This window comes from Myotis brandtii, unplaced genomic scaffold, assembly GCF_000412655.1.
Source record: "Myotis brandtii unplaced genomic scaffold, ASM41265v1 scaffold37, whole genome shotgun sequence".
NCBI lineage: Eukaryota > Metazoa > Chordata > Mammalia > Chiroptera > Vespertilionidae > Myotis > Myotis brandtii.
This window is the reverse complement of record NW_005364225.1, coordinates 1,904,862-1,914,154: the sequence shown is the minus strand read 5'-3', so window position 1 is coordinate 1,914,154 and position 9,293 is coordinate 1,904,862. Positions and strand designations below refer to the sequence as shown.

Genomic DNA, 9,293 nt, shown 5'->3' with positions numbered 1-9,293 from the left:
CCGCGTATGTATTTATTGTGGTAAAGGTAATGGGAAAGTTATTACCTTTCCCCAATTAGTTACTGTGGTAAAAGAAGTAGACACTGCACCCATGTCATCCTCCTTCAAGTGTTTGGTCTACTGTACAGGCTAGAAAGCCACACACCACATTTTTCAGATTCTCTTCCAGCTAAGGTTGCTGCTGTACACTGTGGGCAGTGAGTAGTTTGGCTGAAACTTGAACTGTTCTGGAACATACCTAGGACTGCTATTTCCAGTTGTGGCCATAGGAAGTCATTATAAGATCTTAACCTCTCAGAAAAAAATAATATTGCATCACCACACTCTATTAAAAGCCTCTACCAGCCTTGATGCTGACTGAAGGCAAAGGGAGTAGAAATGGGTAGAGAAAGAAGGCTGTTATAAACTGTAACTGCAGTTTTAGGAAATGAAGACTATAATAGCCATACTTTCTTCTTCGTACTGTTTTTGTATATAAGTATTAAATAACTCAGGCCCCTTCCTTTCTTCTAATATTTTTATATAGGGAGCTGTGGGTAGGTAATGTTCTAATGTACTTCATTCGAGGAGGAATAAACCTTCACCCTGAGATGGACAGATTGACTGGTGGAAATTTCTCTGGCTTTCCTTTCCAGGGAGGTGGTGAGTACATTTTCACTTGTATGAGATATTTGCACTATGTCAGTATGGAACGTCATCACTGCTCATTGTTGCTCTAGGGCAGTGGTCGGTGAACTGCGGCTCGGCAAACCGCGGCTCGCGAGCCACATGCGGCTCTTTGGCCCCTTCAGTGTGGCTCTTCCACAAAATACTGGCTCTTCCACAAAATACCGACTTCTGCGCATGGGCCATGAAGTTTCAATCGCACTGTACATGCGCACCCGCACGTGGTGTTTTGTGGAAGAGCCACACTGAAGGGGCCAAAGAGCCGCATGTGGCTTGCGAGCCGCGGTTTGCCAACCACGGCTCTAGGGGAGTTGTTGAATTGGGAAAAATCATGTGCATGGATACTGAATAACCAAAGGGATATGGTATGTTCGTGTTCAACATCCATTTTACCTTGATGCTAGTGTGTCTTCTTGGACTAAAGAAGATGAAGAAACGAAAACATTTTTCTAAGAGTCCCTTGCAGTTAGAAATCTCATCATGTTTTAGGTTCAGCCAGTCAGATGCACATGCCTGAGATCTGAATGTGGAAGAAACATGGAGGCTAAAGGTCCACGGCTTCTGCTTTTCTGCAGGCAAGCATAGTAATGGGGTCATTATTTTTCCTCTTTCCCGCTGATGGGACAGCACTAACGAATGACTTGCTGTCTAACCATTAGCTTTATGGGAGCCAAGAAGCAGGGCACAAGACATCCATTTTGTTGGTGCAAATTGCAGCGAGCCTGGTGAGATTCTGGAGCTGACAAACATAGCGGAGGCCTCCAGGTTACAGTAGCTTCCTGAGTGTGGTGCCATCCTGACCATGGTGGCTTCCAAACCGTGGCAGTGGCTTCCAAACCGTGGCAGTGGCCTGAGTTTCTGGAGCTGGTGGCTTTCTGCTTTCAGAAGATATCAGTGTCTTCCTCTATGGCTTGATCCCATAGTGTGACTTTAATAGTCATTCTTGAAAGATCACCCTAGAGCAGTGATGGCGAACCTCTGACACGCGTGTCAGAGGTGACACGCGAACTCATTTTTTTGGTTGATTTTTCTTTGTTAAATGGCGTTTAAATATATAAAATAAATATCAAAAATATAAATCTTTGTTTTACTACGGTTGCAAATATCAAAAAATTTCTATATGTGACACGGCACCAGAGTTAAGTTAGGGTTTTTCAAAATGCTGACACGCTGAGCTCAAAAGGTTTGCCATCACTGCCCTAGAGTGTGTTGATTTAACTCAGTAATGTAAGCCATTCAATACCTATAATACAACATTTCTTACTTAAATTAGTTGAAGCAATTCAGTTCTTTGTAACTGAACCCTGATACACCTACACAGAGCTCTAATTTACATATATATATATTTTAAAAAGGTTGATATGATAGCACTGGCTGGTGTTGCTCTGTGGTTAGAGTGTTGGCCCATGCACTGAAGGGTCTCAGGCACTCAATTCTGCCTGTTGACTCACTTAGAACCTGCCTCACACAACTTATATACTGCCAGAGGTTCTTTCAGTGCATAAGCCTAACAGAAAGCTGGTAGGTGGAGGCAAATCTTAAGGTACCTTAAGCCCTTACTGACCTGCCCCAGGCTCAGTGCTGATGGGAGCTGGCCTTAGTATGCAGTTAGGATCATCCCTCCCATGAGTTCCTGAGCCCAGCAGAGGCAGCCACCAACCATGGATTGCTTTGTAGCTCCTAACAGGTAGCCCAGGGCAAGTCACAGGAAGCATCTGGCATTAACCTGCACCAGAATTCCTCCCAAGAGGCCCAGAAACAACACATACCCAGAACTTCAGGTCACATCATAATACAACACAGTTAGCTCCACAAATGACACACCAAAAGAGAGACTTTGGCAGGCACCAAACACTGCTAGGGCAAATTCTGCTTTGTAGGGTCAGCCCCTGTACAGCAGCTGGTAAACTGTGGTTGGGGTCAATCTGACCGTCAGTTAGCCTGAGAATCAATCCTACCCATGGATGGGCCAACAGTAATCAAGACTCAACTACAAGAAGAGGGCTCACAAAATGCACACAAGGGACACTCATGGTGTACCCAATTCAGCTGATCAGAAAGAGTACCACTGAGCCCCACAGAATACCAATTACATAAAGACCCCACTACCAGGACTGGGAGACTTAGAAGATCAACCTAATATACTGAAACAAATACAGAGAGGCATCCAAAACGGGAAGACAAAGAAACATGCCCCAAAGAAAGAACAGAGAAAAGCCCAAGCAAAAGAACTAAATAAAATGGAGGCAAGCAATCTACCAAATATAGAGTTCAAAGCAATGCTTATAAGGATTCTCATGGAACTTAAGGGAAGAATGGATGAATTCAGTAAGAACTTCAACAAAGAGACAGTAAGTATAAAAAAAGAACATAGAGCTCTGGCTGGTGTGGCTCAGTTGGTTGGAGTGTTGTCCTATACACCTAAAGGTCATGGGTTTGATTCCTGGTCAGGGCACATACCCAAGTTATGGCTTTGATCCCAGGTTGGGGTGCATATGGGAGGCAACTGATAAATGTATCTCTCTTACATTGATGTTTCTCTCTCTCTCTCTCTCTCTCTCTCTCTCTCTCTCTCTCTCTCTGTCTCCCCCTGTCTGTCTGTCTCTCTCTCTCTTTGCCTCTCTCATTCTCTGTCTCAAAAACAAAACAAAAACAAACAAACAAACAAAAAACCCTCCAAAATTCACAGCAATAAACACATATCCTCTGTTGAGGATTTAAAAGAAAAGGACATAGAAACAAATAACAACAACAAAAAAGAATGAGTCAGAAATGAAGAATACAGTATTTAAATGAAGAAAACTCTAGAAGAAATCTATAGCAGATTAGGTGAAGCAAAGAATCAAATCAGCAATTTGCAAGACACAGTAGCCGAAAACACCCACTCAGAACAGCAAAAGGGAAAAGGAATTAAAAGACAAGGATAGTTTAAGGAACCTCTGGGACAACATGAAGTGTAACAACATCCACATTATAGGGATATCAGAAAGAGAGAGAGATTGAGAATCCATTTGAAGAAATAATCACTGGAAGTTTTCTAATCTGGTGAAGAAAAAAGACAAATAAGTCCAGGAAATGTAGAGAGTTCCAAACAAGATGAACCCCAAAAGACTCACACTTAGATAAATCATAATTAAACTGACAAAAGTAAAAGATATAGAGAGACTCTTAAAAGCAGCAAGAGAGAGTTAGTTATTGACAAGAGAGCTCCCATAAGACTGTCAACTGATTTCTCAACAGAAACATTTCAGGCCAGCGGGATTGGCACAAAATATTCAAAATAATGAAAAAGAAGGACCTACAGCTAAGACTACTCTACCCTCCAAAGTTGAAGGAGAAATAAAAAATTTCTAGACAAATAAAGCTAAAGACATTCATTATCACCAAACCAGTATGACAAGAAATGTTAAGGGGACTTCTTTAAAAGAAGAAAGAAAAACAGAAACATAAATATGAATAATAAAATAATAAATATGTATCTATCAATAATCACTTTAAAAGTAAATGAATTAAATGCTTCAGTCAAAAAGACATAAGGTAGCTGAGTGGATAAGAAAACAAGACCCATACATATGCTGTCTATAAGACTCACTTCAGTTTGAAAGGGGCACATACAGACTAAAAGTAAAAGGATAGAAATAGATATTTTATGCAAATGGATTACAAAAAAAGTTTGGGTAGCAATATTAATTCAGACACATAGACTTTAAAACAAAGGCCTTAAACGAGACAAAGAAGGTCACTATAAATTGATAAATGGATCATTCCAATAAGAGAATATAAACCTTGTAAATATTTATGCCCCCAACACAGGTGTACCTAAATATATAGAGCAAATATTGATGGAAATAAAGGGAGAGATCAGCAATAATCCTATATAATAAAAGCATAATATGCTAAGTGTCTGGTCGTCCATTCAACCAATCAAAGCGTAATATGCTAATGATATGTTAAGGCTGCTCAACCGCTCATGACATGCACCACTGACCACCAGGGGGCAGAGAGTTGACCAGTCGACCAGTTGCTATGATGTGCACTGACCACCAGGGGGCAGAGAGTCAACTGGTTGATCAGTTGCTATGACATGCACTGACCACAAGGGGGCAGATGCTCTGACCAGTAGGTTAGCTTGCTGCTGGGGTCCGGCCAATTGGGACTAAGTGAGATGGGCTGGACATGCCCTGGAGCCCTCCCATGGTCCCACCCTGGCTGGCCAACCTCTCACGTCCCTCCCCGGTCCCAAGAGTGCACCAGTGGGGTCCCTCAGCCTGGCCTTCACCCTCTCACAATCTGGGACCCCTCGGGAGATGACAGAGAGCCAGTTCCGGCCCGATCCCACAGGCCAGGCCAAGGGACCCCACTGGTGCACAAATTCGTGCACTGGGCCTCTAGTATAGACATCAATGGATAGATCTTCCAGACAGAAAATCAACAAGGAAAGAGTGGCCTTAAATGACATTAGACTAGACAGAAAATCAACAAGAAAACAGTGGCCTTAAATGATACATTAGACTAGACAGAAAATCAACAAGGAAACAGTGGCCTTAAATGACACATTAGACCAGATGGACTTAATTGATATTTTGAGAGCATTTTATCCATAAAGCAGAATATATATTCTTTTCAAGTAAACAAGGAACATATTACAGAATAGACCACATGTTAGGCCACTAAACAAATCTGATTAAATTTAAGAAGATTGAATTCATATCAAGCGTCTTCTGCAACCACAATGGTATGAAATTCAAGATCAATTATAAGATAAAAACAGAAAAAAAATACACAAATGTGGAGGCTAAGCAACATGTAACTAAACAATGAATGGATTAACAATGAGATCAAGGAAGAAATAAAAGAATACCTTGAGACAAATGAAAATGAAAACACAACCATCCAAAATCTATGGGACACAGTGAAAGTATTCCCAAGAGGGAAATTCAGAGCGAATACAGGCCTACATCAAGAAAAAAAATCTCAATAAAAAATTTAACCTTACACTTAAACTATTTTTTTAAAAAGCCCATAGTTAGTAGAAGGAAGGAAATAATAAAGATCAGAGTGGAAATAAATGAATAGAGTCTGAAAAAATCAATACAAAGGATCAATAAAACCAAAGCTGGTTCTTTGAAAAGATAAAGAGGGTTGATAAACTTTTAACCACCCATTAATAAAAAGAGAGAGGACCCAAATAAATAAAATCAGAAATGAAAGTGAAATGGCAACTGACACCACAGAAATACAAAGGGTTATAAGAAAATACTATGAAAAATTATATGCCAACAAATTGGACTACCTGGAAGAAATAGATAAATTCCTAGAAACATATAATCTTTCAAGATTGAATAAAACAAAACAAAACAGGAAATCTGATTACACCAATTATAAAGAACAAAATCAAAGTAGCAATAAAAAATACTCCCAACAAATGAAAGTCCTGACTGGATGGCTTCACAGGTCAATTTTATCACACATTCAAAGAAAAACTAACATCCATCCTTCTCAAACTTTAAAAATTTCAATAGGAGAGAAGTCTCTTAAGCCCATTTAATGATACCAGCATTATCCTGATTCCAAAACCAGATAAAGACACTACAAAAAAAGAAATTTAAATTCAATATCCCTGATGAACATAGATGCAAAAATCTCATAAGTGAAACTCCTTCAAAAGTTGAAATTCTTCATTCAAATTCCCCCCCACTAGTCAATTTCTATCCTAATCATAGATTTCATCAAGCATATAAATTTTGCACTTTATATGAGATCACTTGAATTGAGGTTAAAAACATTAAAAAAGATAAAAGTATCTAAAGCTAGAAGTGTAGATAACCTACTCTTTTATCACCTCACATAATTGTGTGCTTTTTGTTGTGTCTGTATCCCCTCCTATATTTTTGTTTCATACTAGATGCCCAGTGCACGAAATGCGTGCACGGGGGGGAGGGGGGGTCCCTCAGCCCTGCTTACCCCCCCCACCCACAGTCCGGGAGCCCTCACAGGATGTCCTACTGTTGGTTTAGGCCCGCTCGCTCGGAGTGGGCCTAAGCTGCAGTCTGGCCTCCCTCTGCGGGAGGCGACCAGCTGATCAGGTATATAGATACTTTCTGGAGACAGCACGGACTCCTTCCTTATTTCTTTCCTCTGTGGTTGAAGAAAAGGGGACTAAAAGGTGGAGACAGAACTGTAGGCAGCAGAAAGAGGGAGAGGGCTAGGGAAAGTCTAGACACGTTTCCTTCGATTGTCCTCCCTTCCTCCGGGCCCCTCCCTCCGTTTTTTCCTTCTCATGGTGGACGCTCAGGCCGACAGGAGCCCAGTGACGATGGTGTTCAGCCCCCTCACTTCTCAGTTGAATATACAGTCACCTCGCATTCCAAGAGGGGCTGTTTTCAAGTGACTAAAGCACTGGGAATCCACAGCTCTCGGCTTTTCCCCTCTCGGTTCCCTCCTTGGGTCAGTTGCAAAGTTCACTGAGACACTGAAGCAGCTCTGCCCCGGTAGTTCTGCACTGGCCCCCGCCCAGCCCAGCCCCTCCCCCCCCCCCCCCCGCACGCATCCTTGAGTCTCCAGGCCCACAGTCTGCACTCGGGGAGGTCGCCCGGAGCCCATTCCTCCAGGCAGGTGGGGCAGGGGGGCTAGCTTGGAGAGCTGGAGGAAGATGGCAGAGTAACAGTTGGTATGAACTGGCGCCTGCTCAGCCAGACTTCCTAAGCTCTCCACAGGGCCCAGGCCGGGCCCCTTCCCAGTGCCGGGAGGACCCCAGCTGAGGTCCCCTCCCTGCACCCAGTGCCCTCCTTCCTGTTCCACCAATGGGGGCAGGAGGAACTCACCCACGATGCTCTGGTCCCTGCCAATCAGGCAGGCAGCAGTGCAGGCGGTGCAGCCTAGGGCACTGGCGGTGGCCATGAGCTTCTCCCTGCCTGAAGCACGGGGCAAGGTCTGTGGCCAGGCCTTGGAGGCAGTTGCCAGACCAGGGCGGGGCAGAGCACCGGCGCTAGCAGACTGGGCAGTCTGTGCACACCCACTCTGGCTCCATGCTGCTGGTCACCCACCGAGGAGCAGCACAGCAACCTGCAGCGAAGCCCCATGCCCCTCACAGCCGCCCCTCATGGAGATGCTGCTGAGCCACCATCCAGCCTGGGACCTGCGGGGGCTGGGGTGGCCTTGGGCTCTCGCCGGCCCTGCCAAAGCCAGACTCAAGCTTGGCTACCCGCTCCCGTGCCCACCCACCAGCTTCTGCCTGGTCGTGACTCGGACACCGTTAGGACCAAATTAGCATATTGCCTCTTTATTATATAGGATGCTCAGTACTAGAGGCCCAGTGCATGAATCCGTGCACTAGTGGGGTCCCTTAGCCTGGCCTGCGCCCTCTCGCAATCTGGGACCCCTTGGGGGATGTCAGACTGCCAGTGTGGGCCGAAACTGGTAGTCTGACACCCCCTGAGGGATGTAGCAGTGCACGAAGTGGCAGGCTGCAGAGGAGGAGCCTGAGCCCAGGCTGGGCCCTTGGCCTCTCCCATCATCTCCACCCCGCTGTGCCTGCTGCCACTGCTGCTCAGTAGGCTCGCTGCTGGTTCGCTGCGTTCTCCATGCACCCATCCTAGGGCGATACCAGCATGCCCATGACTGGAAGTGGCTGCAGGCTCGCGCCCAGTCAGTCCTGATGCTGATCCCGATCCCGGTCCTCATCCCAGTCCCAGTCTGGATGGGGGAGGGGTGTGCAGGGGAAGTGTCCGTGGGAGAGGCTTGTGCTGCCGCTGCAGCTGCACTTGCCAGCCATGAGCTCAACATCTGGCGCCCTTTGGTCATCTGAGTGGTGCTCCTGCTGTGTGAGCACACTGACCATGAGGGGGCAGCTCCTGCATTGAGCATATGTCCCCTGGTGGTCAGTGTGTGTCAAATGACCAGTCGAATGGTCGAACAGTTGCTTAGGCTTTTATATATATAGATGATTCTGTACCTATAATTTTATGTCCTAATTTTCCCTAACATTACAGATAAATATAAATATTTTCTCACTTTAAAACCATATTATATCATATGTCTAGTGTACCATATATTATTTAACCATTGTTCTATTGTGGAACATTTGGGTAGCTTCCAACTTTTGATCTTTTAATTAAAACGTTGGCATGAATATCTTTATGTATATAATTTTCCACATATTGGATTAATTCCCCTATGTAGAAACTCAGACAGGAGAATGTGGAATCAAAAGTTATGAAAATTTTTAATACAAAAATGCTGCACTGGTTTTCAAATAGTTTGTACTATTTGCAATTTTAATTTTCTAGAAAACATAGGAGTCTGAGTTATCCTATACTATTTCAAACTCTAAGCATATCATGGGTTAAGAGCCAAAAGGCCTATATCTTAATCTTACCTTTGATATTTATAAGCCATCTGTTACCTGTTAGATATGCTATCTAATAAAAGAGTAATATGCAAATTAACCATCACTCCCTCACTCTGTCACAAAGATGGCGGTGGCCATGGAGCTGGAGTGAGCAGGAGGCTTGGGTTGCCCCGGCAGTGGAGGAAGCCAAGCTTCCCTGGCCGGCCCTGGGCTTCACTCAAGGCTACAAAGTTTCAATTATAGAAGATAAATAAATCCCAGATACCTGCTTCCAGCC

The 9,293-nt window shown here is 44.2% G+C and overlaps 1 protein-coding gene across 1 annotated transcript in view; it reads right to left on the bottom strand.

The window, feature by feature from the left end:
* Window positions 1-9,293, bottom strand: part of CNTN5 (contactin 5) — a 1,092,962-nt gene that overhangs the window by 13,766 nt on the left and 1,069,903 nt on the right. The window lies entirely within an intron of this gene.